Below are 15,162 nucleotides of genomic sequence, written 5' to 3'. Positions count from 1 at the left end.
TTTTTATGAAAAATGGTTTTATGTATTAAAGTGTAATCAGTGGAAAGAGCATCTGCTTCTTGTAATGTTTCCACTATTTTTTTTTATGTAAGTAAGTTTTGAGGTCGTCATTCACTCAGTATTTAAGTTCTTCAATTAAACATAATTGTTTTAGTTTGTCTAAACTTTTGCCACTATGCATAGAATTATACCATCGAACAAAATAAGTCTTTTTTTCGTGAGCAAAATTCACATAAATTTGATTATCTTGTTTGTTATAACCTTGAAACTTTTGGCGATAAGATTGGTACTAACTCGCATGCTTTCAGAATAGCTGCTTTAATCTTATTATAATCCGTACAATCTTGTAGAGAGATTAACTTCTTGTGCTTTACGAGTTAAAACACTATGTAATAATAATGACCATTTTTTGGTGGGTCGTTCCATGGTTTGTGGAAATATTTATAAACTTTATTTTCATTAAATGGTGGTACTTTAACATATCGATTGAGTTTAAAGTTGTCATTTTGCTTTGGTCGATCGGAGATTAGTCTAATTTTATTTCTTGGCTTCGATAGGGCTTGTTCGGTCTCGAGACGATTTTCTCTTTCAGATGCGATGAGGACTTGTTCAAGCTCGATTTGTTTGAGTTTCAGATTAGTCTATAAATTTATCACTTAATCCTGATTAACTAGTGAGGATAATAAAGTATTTCTTTAATGCTTCCTCAGACAACAAACCATCATCAAATAGTATTTCAATAATACACTTTTTAGCTCATTGTTTCTCATTGATTTCTTAACTTCTAAAATTTTGGCAATTTCAAGTAGTTCACTTTTGTTATATCTTTCTATTTGTTCGAGGAAGGAATGATTAAAGAATAACTTGATAATCAGATCATGATAAATATAAATTGAACAGAGATTTCAATTTTAATTTACATTGAATTTTGTCCCTGATTCAGATCTCAGACGAACCTCCAATTTATTATGTTACGTATTACGATTTCAGATATTCTAAAACTGAGTAAAATTGATATACACGGTTTTCTTTCTTAATTCAAATATATTTCAACATACAAATAATAATACAATTTATAAATAATGGTTATTGCAAATAGTTATTACAAATAATGACATACATACAAAATTACAAACAATATTGAGTCTTCTATCTGATCCTGAACTTTCTTCGTTAACGAGCGAATTAATTCTTTGTTACTTAGAGAATTAATTTTGAGTTGATTAAGATACAAGTTACTTAACGCTGAGATAGATAACTATTCACACGTTGAAGTAATACAATGTCTTCGTAGAAATAATAACATTAAAAGTTAACCTTCCGAAGTTAAATTGTTTGTAAAGTACTAAATCTACAAACGTTCCTAATCAAATACTTGTTTCCCGATTAATAGGTATGAATCGAAATTGTATCTTTGAGATTTATCATACCAAATGTAGCAAACCAAACAATATACTATCTTTTTGGGTTGCGTTGGTTGCCCTTTATAAGGTTAACAAGATAGGTTTTAGAAATTTCAGCTAAGGAAACAATACTAGTATGTAACATACATATATAGAATGTTGATTCTTATGCTCGAGAATCTTCTACAAATGCGGTAAATAGGCAGGAATTTCAAAATATACATTTAACAGTACAAGTTGCATGCATTTTTAAATATATATTTAACTAAAACATCAATATTAAAATAAATATAATTGTAAACTTAATTGTAGTTTATGGTAAATACTCCAATTAAAAATCTTAATAAAATCGTGAAAAAACAGTCTATAGGTAAACGACCACGTCTTGAAGATTCTGAGCAGCAATCCTCACCACCTGTTGTACCTCATTTTCTTGTATTGTATTCACGTTCAGACAAACCTTTAGGGCAATTGTCTCCCTTTTTCATTCAGCACGTGCCTCACTAGAGGCACGTGCTGGCTCTACAGAGTCAGTAAAAAGCTTCGATCTGGTAACATATTGGTAGAAACATTCATATCTCAACACAATGAACTCCTCTTGCATTAAAAGGCGATTAGGGATATACCTATTGAGGTTATACCTCATGCTACTTTGAATTCATCACGAGGAGTTATCGTTGAGAGGGATTTGAAGAACATCCCTGAATCAGAGGTTCTCGCTGGTTTCTCCACTTAAGGAATTTCTGCAGTGAGGCGTGTCTCCACTCTCAAAGATGGAATTATGATGCCGACCAACGTTCTCATTCTGACATTTACATCACCACGTTTACCTGCCACCATCAAGATAGGTTATTTTAATTGCAGGGTATGGCCATAAATTACAAATCTGCTCAGATGTTTCCATTGTCAGCAGTTCGGTCACTTGAAGACGTCATGTCCTGGTTCCGTGACGTGTGCTCGTTCTGCTGACAAGGACCATGATGCATATGAGTGTGAAATGGACTCTTATTTCGTTCTTGCTCTAAATGGTTGCAAGAAAAAGAGGTGTAGCCTTTGAAAACGATTCATAACATTACTTACCATGAGGCTCGAAAGCTGCTGTCTACAACTTCATCTCGGATGTATGCTGCTGCACTTCGTTCCACAATCACAGTGGGAGTGCAGACGGATCTCTCCGTGCCTCCAAAATAATCATTCTCAAAACGAATGAAAAGTCTTTTGATCTCCATGGTTTAAAAAGTTGATTAATCAACTTCAACACCCATCTCTGTCCATCACACACATTCCAGTAAATCCAAAGGTCCACTTCCTTTGCTTCTTGGTATGGGCATTTCCTCGGGTACATCTTCTACATTAAGATGAAAAACGATCATTCCTTCACGTCCTCAGTCACTGGAATCCTCTTCAACAGCAAAAACCTGTCCAATCAAACAAGGGAAGGATCCATGGAGGATTGCAGACCTTCCACGAATAAAGTGAGTCGAGAAAAAGACGTGGTCGTAAACATAAGGGTTGTTCACCCAGTTCATCTACACGTAAATAAAAATGGTCGCCTTGATACAATGGAACTGTCGAGGTTTATGTTCTAATCTGAATGACATCAAAACACTGATTTATTCCTACCATCCTGTATTTCTTTCCTTACAGAAAACATTTCTGAAACCTGCCGATACAGTCACCTTTCGGCGGTTTCCTTTGTACAGAAGTAACAGTCTGTGTGGTTGATCAACATGTGCCCATCCTGTCTTTGCCACTCGACACACCCTTGGAGGCCATAGCCATCCGTGTTTCCCTCGGTCGTATCATCACTGTTTTTTCTCTCTACCTATTATCTGGAGAGACCTGTGATCAATCAGACCTTGATGCTCTCATTGAACAGTTGCCGTCTCTCCTTTTAATCCTGGGGGACTTTAATGGACACCGTTCCTTATGGGAAAGTGCTAGTATTAATAGGAGGGGTCACTCTATAGAGCGTATGTTCTCTGATCAAACCTTTCTCTTTTCAATACTGGTTTTTCACTTATTTTTTATGCACCTAGTTAGTCCTTTACTGCTATTGATCTCTCAGTTGGCTCCCCTTCACTATTCTCTCATTTTTAATGAATGGTTGACATTAATCTACGAGGCAGTGTGCCCCGGTAGAAGCTGGATCAAGCAAACTGGCCCTCTTTCACTGCTCTCGCAGAACTTGATCCTGCCATGTCTGTAAGTCATCAATAGACGACTGTGTGGCAACAGTAACTGACTGTATAAAACAAGCAGCTACTCAATGTATTCCTAAAACCTCGACACGTTTTCCAAGATATCCTCGTCTGTGGTGGAATTCTGTCTGCCATTTGGCACGGAAGGCTCAAAAACAGGCCTGGAACACTTTTCGTAGGTATCTCACACTCTCAAACCGCATCGCTTTCCAACAAACCCGTGCACATGCTCGGTGGAAAAAACATCAAAGCCAGAAGTTCACAAACAGCATATTTTCTACCACCAGTTCCAAAATCATCTGGGAGAAAATTCGAAAGGTCAGTGAGCAATATAACTCTGTACCAATCTCGATCTTGCTCTCTGATAGCCAAGAAGTAGCTGATACCCGAAGCATCGCCGATATTCTGGGTGAAAGCTTTTGCTGAGTATCTAGCACTTCTGGTTTTTTCTCCACCTTCTTAGCCATCAAGATTTAAACAGAGCAATTACCTCTTTCCTTTCAAGCTGATTGTCTCTAGGACTATAAACATTCCTTTACAATGGTGGAACGCAAACTAGCTCTTCATTGGTTTGGCAGTACATCAGTTGGACCTGATGATGTACATTATGAAATGCTGCGCCATCTATCTTCTGCTTGTTTTTAAATGAATCTGGCAGGAGAATGTTTTTCCTGATGCCTAGCGCCAGGCTATTGTCCTACCTTTCTCTAAGCCTGCGAAGGATCCCAAGATTCCTTCAAACTGCCGTCCAATTGTTTTGACGAGCTGTTTCTGTAAGACCTTAGAGAGGATGGTTAATGCTTGTCTTGTTTAGTTTCTCGAATCAAACAACCTTCTTTCGCCCATCCAGTGTGGGTTTCAATGAAAGCGCTCCACCATGGACCATCTGATCCGACTTGAAACGTCAATCAGAGAAGCCTTTCTCAAATGACAACATTTTGTAGCAATATTCTTTGACACTGAGAAGGCTTATAATACTACATGGAGGTATGGCATTTTGCAAAACCTCCGTATATATGGGTTACGTGGCCATTTGCCCATTTTGTTGAAATGTTTTTAATGGACAGGATATTCTAAGTTCGTGAGGGTTCGATACTTTCCCGTTCTTTTCTTCAGGAAGTTGGAGTCCCTCAGGGCTGTGTTTTGAGTGTCACACTTTTCAGTATAAAGATTGATGCAATCACTAAACAACGCCCTCTAACTATTGCAAATGGGCTCTATGTTGACGGCTTTCACATATCATGTCACTCATCAAATATGAGATATATTGAGCTGCATCTACAGACTGCCCTCAATTGTTTACTGAAGTGGACCACAGCAAATAGCTTTAACTTCTCTCTCTCTAAAACCGATTGCATGCACTTTTGCTGCCAACAGGGTATTCACCCTGATCCTGAACTCCATATCAGTGAAGTTGTGCTGCTTGTGGTCCCTGAGACAATGTATTTGGGACTTATCTTTGATCATAAGCTGACCTTTATACCACACATCAAACAGCTACGGGTGAAATGTACAAGAACACTGAACATCCTCCATGTCTTCTCTTCCACCACTTGGGGAGCAGATCGATGTTCAATGCTAAAGATATATCGTGCTCTTATTCGATTGAAACTCGACTATAGATCACTGATCTATGGCTGTACCAGGGCCTCGGCCTTAAAGATGCTGGACTCGGTTCGTCATCAAGGACTTCAGTCTGCACTGGGGCTTTCCACACTTCTCTAGTTCAGAGCTTATATACACAGAGTCTCATGAACCTTCTTTGCACCTCTGCCATTTGCAACTGTCTCTACTATATGCTTCAAAACTTCGTTCTCTACCAGAGCATCCCACCTGGGGTTGTGTTTTCCTTCCTTGGTGGGCCATACTTTTTCGGAACATATCCTTGCTGTATCCACTGGTCAGCCCATCCCTTCATGGCTTCTTGGAAATGTGACTCTATCTTTAAGTCATCTGAGGAAAGCAGACACTCCCGAATGGAAATACTGTCTGTTATTTGCCGATTATCTTACGAACCATCCTTCCATTCCTATTTATACAGATGGTTTGAAATCAGGTGACTGTGTCGGATCTGTCATAGTTTGTTGTAGTTCGGTGGTTGTGCACAGAATCCCCTCTACAGCTTCTGTGTTCACTGGTGAACTGTAGGCCATTTCTCTTGCCCTGGATCACATAGAAGCTAAGCAGTACTCAAATTGCGCTATTTATACTGACTCTCTTAGTTCTCTACTGACCCTGTAATCACTTGATATTCATTCTCACTCTCTTCTTGCCAATATTCAAAACCGACTGGCCCGTTTCTCTTTAACATCTACTTCTATCTAGTTTTTCTGGATACCAGGCCACATTGGTATTAACGGTAATGAGCTCGCTAACACCACAGATAAATCTGTCCGCTCTGGCACTGTCACTGCTGTGCCTGTTCTATACATGGACTATGGTCCTGTATTCAAGGCTCAGCTCTGTGCCAGTTGGTAGACGACTTGGATCAAGCAACATGAAAACAAGCTTTTCCAAATAAAACCCTATATTGACTTTGGCCGTCTTGCTTCCATAAAGATTGGAAAGAGGAAGTTGCTCTAACTAGACTACACGTTGGTTACAGTTTTTAGTTCATTGTTTTCTTTTATCTGGAACTGGTGCACCAATGTATAGTCTGTATAACACTCAGGTTACAATAAGCCACATTTTACTGCTTTCCCATCATTATGATTCTCAACGACGGCACCATTTTAAATATGTTCTGTCCCAAGGTTTATCCGTAACGTTATACAGTGTTGTTGGTGATGGTGACACTGTCCACTTTAGAAATGTGGACAAAATACTCGAAACCAGGACTGGAAAGGCCAACTTCAGGTGACTAATGCTGCTGTTTGAACTATCCCTTAGTCATCCTGGTGAGTTATTATTAAAATTTTGCTACAAGTCTTTTAAAATTTTTATTACTTTTTGTTTTGAAAATGGCCATAACGTTAAATAACTCTGAACCTGGACTGGAAAGGCCAATTTCAGGTGACTGATGGTGTTTTGTACTTACCTGTTAGTCTCCTAGGAAGTTATGATAATTACAGTTGTACTACAGAAAGTCCTTTACAACTTGTATTACTGTAGTTTTTCTCTTAACGTTGTAGACTAGATGTAAAAATTGGTTTTATGCTATTTATGCTTTTTTTATACTTTGTTTTGTTTTACCTTAATATACTTTTATGAATTTTACTAAATTTACTTTTAACGTTTTACCGGATGTTTTGCACAGATAGCCTAGCTGCTTTGTGCCATAAAACACCAAATCAACCAACTAATCAACCAACCACTTTTCCTTAGAAGTATAGAAAAGTATCAGTTGATAACCTGGAGTCCTGCTAATTAGACGATTAACTCCTATTTTAATTATTTTATTTGTATCACAGTCGTAAATTGTCTAACTAAATTATGAAGGTGTAGAATTGTTAATACTAAATAATAAAGATATGTCATTGTCCGTTCTAAATTACAAAGTGGCATTATTAATTCGGATAAATCATAATCGGATAAGTTGTAAGGTTTGTGCGTAGATGATCTCTGATACTTATGCAAACTGACAGAATCTCTGTATTCAAAAACCATACCAGCTAAAATACTTACCAAATCTGTCAACTTCTGGTAATGAAATTGTGTCAGCTTAAAAACAGAGAGAATATCTGTAATGCCCTTTTTAAATTTTAATTTTCCAGTATTATGCCAAATTTCTTTCCTTCTTTGTCTGGAAAACAAAACTTAAGAGTATAGAGCTCTTTGCCAATATGTAACTTATTTCTAGATATTAATTAATTCCTTTCTTAAATTGTTATCAGTAGTTATACCTTTTTTTTTCTACTTTGTTTTTAATGTTAATCTGTTGCTAGCTTCAGGGGGGCGTCCTGAGAAGGGGTGTATATAGTTGTAGGTGCTTGGAATTAAATCTGAATAACTCTTAAAAAAGGCAGGTATATTTTTTCAGGAAAAATATTCAGATCTTGTTGTTACTGGCTGAGTTTTCCACTTCACTGGAAGTAAGAGGATCCTTTTATCTTGTTTGTAGCTTTATACCACTTATTTTGTGATGTTTCATTCAATAGGTCAATATTAAAGATCTGTATGTTGTGCTCCTGAATTTTATTTTTGATGTTCTTACAGTGTATTGGAGTCCATTTGCACAACTAATGTTGTGTATATATATATATATATATACTGTTTTTTCCTTTTCATTTAACATTTAGACAGTTTGGTGTGTATTAACTCTATTTGGACTTGTGAATACTGTTTTGAACTTGTTCATATATCTTTTGGATGGGTATAAGGAGATATTGCTCCATTTTTATAATTTTCTTTTTTGTTATTCATTGTTATATTTTTCTTTTTCAAGTTTTTTTTAGTATCTGTTTTTGAGAAGGACTGCTATAATGTGTTTTTCTTCATTCTCCTGTTCTACAAGTCTTGTTCTTTACAGATAAGTCTCTCTGTGGTGCCTCTCTTTATACTTTTGTGGTGATTTGATTTATGGTTGAGGTACTTATCAGTGTATGTGGGTTTTCTTGTAAAATTCTACACTATATGAGGTATGTCTTGATATCCTAAAAATAGCAAATGCCAGACCTAGGATTTGGCTGAGATGTGTTAATGACAATTTTGTAATATATTCATGTACAGACAAGATTTCAGTGTTTGTGAAGCACTTCAGCAGTCTGCATTTAATCACGTTGGAAGTAAAAGAACATACAAAAGTTGTCAATTTTAGAAATTATTGTTTCAAAGATACAATCCACATATTACAGAAAGCCCAAGGATACTAGCAAATACCTTGATTGTAAGTCTAACAACTCTAATTACATTTGGAACTCATCTGCCTGAATAAAGAAAAGAAGCCAAAAAGGATGAAAACACATTATTACAACCCTCCTTGAAAATTGATATCTTGAATATTTGGTGAAGAAAAAAGTAAAGAAAACAAAATCCCACAAAATTTTCAACACACAATCATATCTCTATTTCCAAGATCTTTTTGAAAATATAAAAAGGATTTCTTAATAGCACAAAATTAGAAGAGTATTACACACAATATGATTTTAATTATTAACCACCCAGACCACCTAAGGATCCACTGAAGACCAAGAACATGAAATAAAACAGTTCTTGTGAATGTAATCTAAAATACATTGAAGAAGAAAAAAAAGGTGAATGTAAGTCACAATTCAGGAATAAAACAGACAAAACTGCATTACTGAAATAATGGGATGAAGAACAGCACAAAAAATGAAAGAATACTTTTACATCAGAATAACTAATAATACACCCAGTTAAAATAGTACAGAAGTCAACACAATCTGGATATTCCTCTCAAAAACCTTCTAATACTCAATGAAGTGAGAACTCAGATGAGTGAATATGCATCATATTCCTTTCTAGCCCCGGCTATTATTCATACACTGTTTCTGAAGACTCCTGAAGATGCAAGCAAGGTGGCAGACAAAGTGGAGAGAAAATAAATAAAACAATCTTTTAATTTTAACAATAGAACAGTTCACAATAAACAGATGTATGTAACCACAGCTTTCAGATATTATGTACATTTTGTTTCCTGTTGATGAGAGTGACTAGACACAGAAGTGAGGGAATGATGGGTATTTTTTTTCTAATATTACACTATATCTATAAAGGAGATGTTTAGACGAATATTTTACCTAACCTCCTTTTTACAGTTCTGCTCTATTACACTTAACTGGTATCACTGATCACTGACATTTATTTTTTTTTTTACTAGGGAGACTTGATACTCATTTGCAGAGATCTGCTGATAGAAGTAGTTGTGAAAATTGTCACAGCCAGCAACAAGAAGTCTTTAATGAAGTGGAAGAATCATGGTAGTGAGTATAACAGTACTTGTTTCTTATTGTTATTCATTCTCTAAAAAATGACTGACTGGAGTGGGATGCAGGAAACTGTTTTTTTTAAATGTAATTTTTATGAATACTCATTCATAACTAGATCTCTTTTTGAAAATACTTTTACCAGTAGTTCTTCAGTAGAAATTCAATAAACAGGCTGGGTATGCAGTTATTAATTTTGGTATTTTCAAACATAACACAGTTTGGAGACCTGTGTGGTGTTACATTGTGTGAGATTAAATAAATTTTGTTTCATTTTCGTAAGTATTTCGGTGGGTTCTTTGATATATTAAATTGAGCATCTTTTCAAATTTCTTAATTTAGATAAACAAATAAGAAAATTAAATTTTTGTGAACTTAAACTTTGTTTTACATGTATTAAAAATACTTCCTGTGGAATATTTCAGTATACCTTACTATCTAACGAATGACAAACAAGGAATTATAAACTTCTCAAGTGGAATAAAGCCTGCAATTTGTAGAAGAAAGGATGGGCATTTTGCTGTGGTTAGTGATGAGATAAAGATCTAATATTTTAATATATTAAAACTATGTTACAAATTATTTTAGACCTAATAAGTAATTCACGATTTTATCAGTTTCAACTTAATAATTTACATAATCCTTTTCAATCTCTGAAAGTTAAAAAGGTAATACTACTAAAACTATCAATATTTAAAGAAAATAAAGCTCACACTTTTAGAAGAAGAGAGTAGGTCAAGACTTACTCAAGATTATATTGTCAATTGCAAAACTGTCAAATTCTTAGCTGTATTTCATCCCAGCAGAACACTGTATTTTGGTCATCTGCTTTTACTGGAACATTATATACAGTCAATATAGAATAATTTCTGCCTAGTGATGGATCCAATATCTTTATTATGATAAGGAAAGCAAATATTCTGAACAGTGAATTAACAATTCTCCATAGGTGTACTGGTTTCAAGTAATAAATAAGTATGTAAAAAGACATATTTTAAAATACATTTAATTTGTATTTGTATTGTGTGGCTACTCTGCCAAACAAAATATCCCAAAACTTTACTTGTTTAATAACTATTTTTGTGTTTACTTTATTACATACAAAGCTTTTGCTTCTCATACCTTATACTTGCTCTTTATGGAATCATTAACCATACAAAACAACTTTCAGTGTATTAGACAAGAATTTGAATAGTATATTAGGCAATATGTACCTACAAGTACAAAGTTCTTTTGTTTTTTTTTAATATTGTAAGAGCAAAAGATTTTTAAATATTCACAGATTCAGTATCCAATTGCAATTGTACCTGCATTGTGTAGAGGCTTTTGTAATGACATTTATGTCTAGACAGCTAATCATCAGAGTTATATAATGTGTTAGCAAGATTGAAATGTGCATCAGGTTTAGCTTCTCACCTAACACATTGATGTTGAAACTATCAACCTTACTGAATGAGTAGAGCTTTGGTGAAATCCTATTTTGATGTGTAATAACAATAACTTTATGTTGGATAAAAGGTTTATTTAAGATAAAAATCATAAATTGTTATAATGGATTTATTTGTCTGTGGACTTACAACGCTAAAAACCGGGTTTTGATACCCATGGTGGGCAGAGCACAGATAGCCCATTGTGTAGCTTTGTGCTTAATTCAAAACAACAACAATAACAGATTGCTGTTTCCCCTTAAAGTCACGGCAAACTTTCAGAAAAATGCAAATTTTTGCACAAAACTAGCAAAATCACCAGAGGAATTCTGTTGAAGTTAACAATATGTGTGTGTGTATATATTTTACAATACAGTTACTTGTAATTCTCTGCAATGTTGTTTTTCTTTATATTTTAACTCCATAGATTTCAGTACAGTTGCTATTATTCACTTCTTGTAGCCACCCGCTAGTACAGCAGTATGTCTCCGGATTTACAACGCTAAAATCAGGGGTTCGATTCCCCTCGGTGGGCTGAGCAGATAGCCCTTTGTGGCTTTGCTATACGAAAAAACACACACACACACACTTCTTTTATTAATGCAAAAACAAAAGCATAAATAGGTTTGTTAGAGTTCAAAGGTTCACAGAATTAATTATGTTTACAAAAAACAACAAAAACATCTATGGAGGTATGTGGTATCGGCTATTTTTGGATGTGATTGTCATTTGATATCAGGTACTTAGATTCAGAGGCCTAAATTGTATAATTGAAACTTTAAATTCAAATATTTGCCAATTTCATTAGGTTTGATTTTTAAAAAAAAGCAATACTCAGATTTCAAAATAGAGAAGTCCACTCAGATATCTGATAACAAACATTTTGAACAAAATAACTTTAACTGAAGTTGTAATGAGTATTAATATTCATTAAAATAAAAATGTGTTATTCAGTTGTAACTTTGCAATGTTTAGATCTGCTGTCTATGTTATTTTGGATTGGTTGATCTGATTTGCAATTTAAATTGGTATGACCTACCAAATTGTTTTAGTTTTAATATTCACCAGTGATGTGTTCTTGTTTCATGCACTAGTAAAATCTGAGTAAATGTTTTCTTTGTAAAATTACATAAACAGATCACACTGGGACAAAAGCATTTTTAATTAACAGTACTTCAACAGGCCAAGCACTCGATGTATGGGAAGTATGGAAAACCGTAATGTATAACATCATTTTGGAATGAGATAAAACTCTATTTTTAGCATTTTCAGAATGAACTAAAGTTCATACAAAGTTTAATAAAAAATTAATCAATTTAGTGATACTGTTGCAAGTTTTTGACTCCCATAGTACACAATAGTTAGTAAACTTAGAAGATGTATGTGTTGTGTTGTTGACTTATCCACTTGGCTTTTTCCTGAGATCAAGCATAGTTTGTTGTGTTCGCTGCTACTTGTTCTTTGTTTTCAGAGTACATAGAAAGCCTTGAACTTGTTGTTAGTGGGAGAATTTTTACCTTGATCAATGGTACTTTCAGTGCATCTCAGTTACAATAATGCTGTAGGTTTTAGCTGAAACCCATACTTCAGTTGATGAAAGTGTCATCTTGCTGTTTTAAAGGCTTGTTCTCCAATCTTCAGTCTTTCTTCCACTTCTCTGAACATCATAGACTAACATAACAGTGATAGTATAACTTTTCTTTCAGTACATTTTTCTGGCAGAGTTTGTTGCACATCATTGGCAGGTGTGAATAGTTTTGTGTCATCAAATTTCGTACAAAAGTTGTCTCCATCTGGATCTTTTTGGAGTAACAAGGTGCACTAAATCCTTAATACAGTCATACAGAATGCGAACAATTAATAGTTCTTGTCAAGAGCATCAAAACTTGACGTCTTCTATCGAGCTTCTTTATTTGGAAGGTTTGTCACTGTGAATTTAATACCAAAGAACTGCCAAATTGAGAAGATGTAATTCCTCCACCCCATTGGATAACAGCAACAATGCTTTGAATGCCTTGCTTTCAAAACTTCAGATCTTGGATGATCTGCATCATTTCTTCAGTGTTAAAAAGTGTCTTAGAAGTATCACTAGACATTTCATCTTCATCATTCTCCAATTCTTCCTTTTTACTTTCTTCGTATCTTTAATTTTCTCTGTGACTGTTTCCACTTGCTTTTCATGCCATTTTGATATCTGAGTCTAAGTCGTTGTATCCACAAGTAACTTTGCACTTACAAGCTATTTTCCTGTATTAACATTGCTTTATCAATAAAAGATTAGTACACTTACTCACTGAATGCTATGTTTTGTCGCCATCCATGGATTCAGTTTTCACAAAAGGTGCAGCAATAACTTGCATTTTGTCCAATCAGGTTTTAGTAAAAGTGCTAGCCAATAAACAAATGATCTGGAATGACTTGAAAAATTATCTTCTCCAAAATCCTGGGTGCCCAGCCTGTGTAAGCACTGTTAAAAACAAGTAATATAACCTACATCTGAGCTGTTAAGACAGCAATAATACTGCTGCGTGAATTTGGAGGGTTTTATAGTATTAGATTATTTTGGTTGATTTTATCTTAACCAATTTGATCAGAACAATTTCCAAACATATTTGTTGTAATTGTATCGGATTCATGAAATTTCTTCTTGATGTGTCTTTTCATCAAACCTTTTCAAAAGCACAACTGGGGTAAAATGAGGATAAACAGAACAGAAGTGGGATAAGGGAAAGCAAACTTATCTTCCCATTATGAAACATAAGGTAAAAAATTAGAAAAATGTTTTCTTACCTCTACTCGCTTTTTATTTATTTGTTTATGTAAATATACTCATCAGTGATGATAGAAACATTCATCATTTTCTGCAGTATTCATATCAAGAATTATATTAAACAGTCATATCATATCTCTTCTGGTACATCCTCTGTTGTCATGTCACCTGAAAAACAGCTATGTGTGAATTAAACAGCATATTAAAGAAATATGTCAGGAATACAAAAAAGGACATGCATAAGTTCTTCATTCTTCTTCCTAAAGATAGTTTTACAACTGAATACACAAGAAGAGGTTCATAGCTGATCAATTTACTCACTATCTTTCTTCTGTGATGCACACAAATTGTTTTTTCTCTTGTCTAACTTCCATTTTCAATGCTAATATTTGCTGAAAAAACAAGTTTGAAGAAAGATGTTGGAAGAAAGGTTTGCAACTACTGAATACACACTTTAGTGCTGGTGAACCTCCCTGCTATATCCCATGATAAGTAAGATAAAGTTTATACTGAAAACAGAATAAACTCTAAGATTGTAGTAAATATAAACATGAACATACTCTAAGTTACATAAGTGCTAAGTGTCCAGTTTTATTGGAAAGTTTTTATTTATCTGTGATGTGTTTTACTTTTGGAATATTGAGAGTGTAAATTTGTGGAGCAATCATACAAGTATTTTACTGTTGTTTCTGTATTTGTTACTTCAAACAGATTAGGTGTCTTGCATTTGAAAAGACAAGAATTGGCACCTTAAGTTATTTTTTCTATCCTGTTGGGTTCTTGAAATTGTTTCTTCGCTTGATATATCTGTATCTTTTTCTCAAGTTTGTTTTTCTTTTCTATTTTTATAGTTTTATTCTATAAAACTCTTCACCCTTGTCATTTATTTCAACTCTCTTACTATTCTATTTTCATATTTCTCATATATGCATTATTGGGACCTGCTGTGAGACCTCTTTAGAGCTATTCAACAAATTTTGAAGCACAAGCATGGGGAAAACATTAATTATCTTGTTAATCAACTGGTTTCTGGTTGACCGTGTTAACAATACAATAGGAAGACCATAATGAATTATTTGGCAAGGTTAACAACTGCAAATAGAAAAATCAAAACTGTTCTCTACTGGACCATATTAACAATTGCACACAGAACTGTTTCTGTTTGACCAATTTAATGACTGTAAATAGCAAGATCCCAAAACTGGTTTTTTGTTGACCATGTTAAAACTGCAAACTGGAAATCCAAAACAAATTTCTGGTTTGCCATGTTAACATGCAAACAGGGGAACCAAAACAAGTTTCTGTTTTGTCAGGTTAACAACTGGAGATAGGAAAACAAGAACTGAATTATATTTTGCCAGGTAAATAACTGGTGATAGGAAAGGCCAGAAGTGGATTCTGTTTCATCAGCTTTACAACTGCAAATGAGAAAACTAACACCAGTTTGTTTTGTCAGGTCAACAACTAGAGATAAGA

General features: G+C 34.5%; 1 long non-coding RNA gene across 1 annotated transcript in view; it reads left to right on the top strand.

Moving 5' to 3' along the window:
• Positions 1-7,503: 7,503 nt before the first annotated feature.
• LOC143244512 (uncharacterized) overlaps positions 7,504-15,162 on the top strand; it is a 51,022-nt gene continuing 43,363 nt past the window's right edge. Inside the window, exons 1-3 of the long non-coding RNA XR_013025127.1 lie at positions 7,504-7,635; positions 9,384-9,486; positions 9,915-10,014. This is a non-coding gene — a long non-coding RNA (uncharacterized LOC143244512). The remainder of the gene's footprint in view (positions 7,636-9,383; positions 9,487-9,914; positions 10,015-15,162) is intronic.

Source organism: Tachypleus tridentatus, chromosome 2, assembly GCF_004210375.1.
Source record: "Tachypleus tridentatus isolate NWPU-2018 chromosome 2, ASM421037v1, whole genome shotgun sequence".
In the NCBI taxonomy this organism is placed as follows: domain Eukaryota; kingdom Metazoa; phylum Arthropoda; class Merostomata; order Xiphosura; family Limulidae; genus Tachypleus; species Tachypleus tridentatus.
The sequence above is the reverse complement of the archived record's forward strand: the minus strand, read 5'-3'. Positions and strand labels throughout refer to the sequence as shown.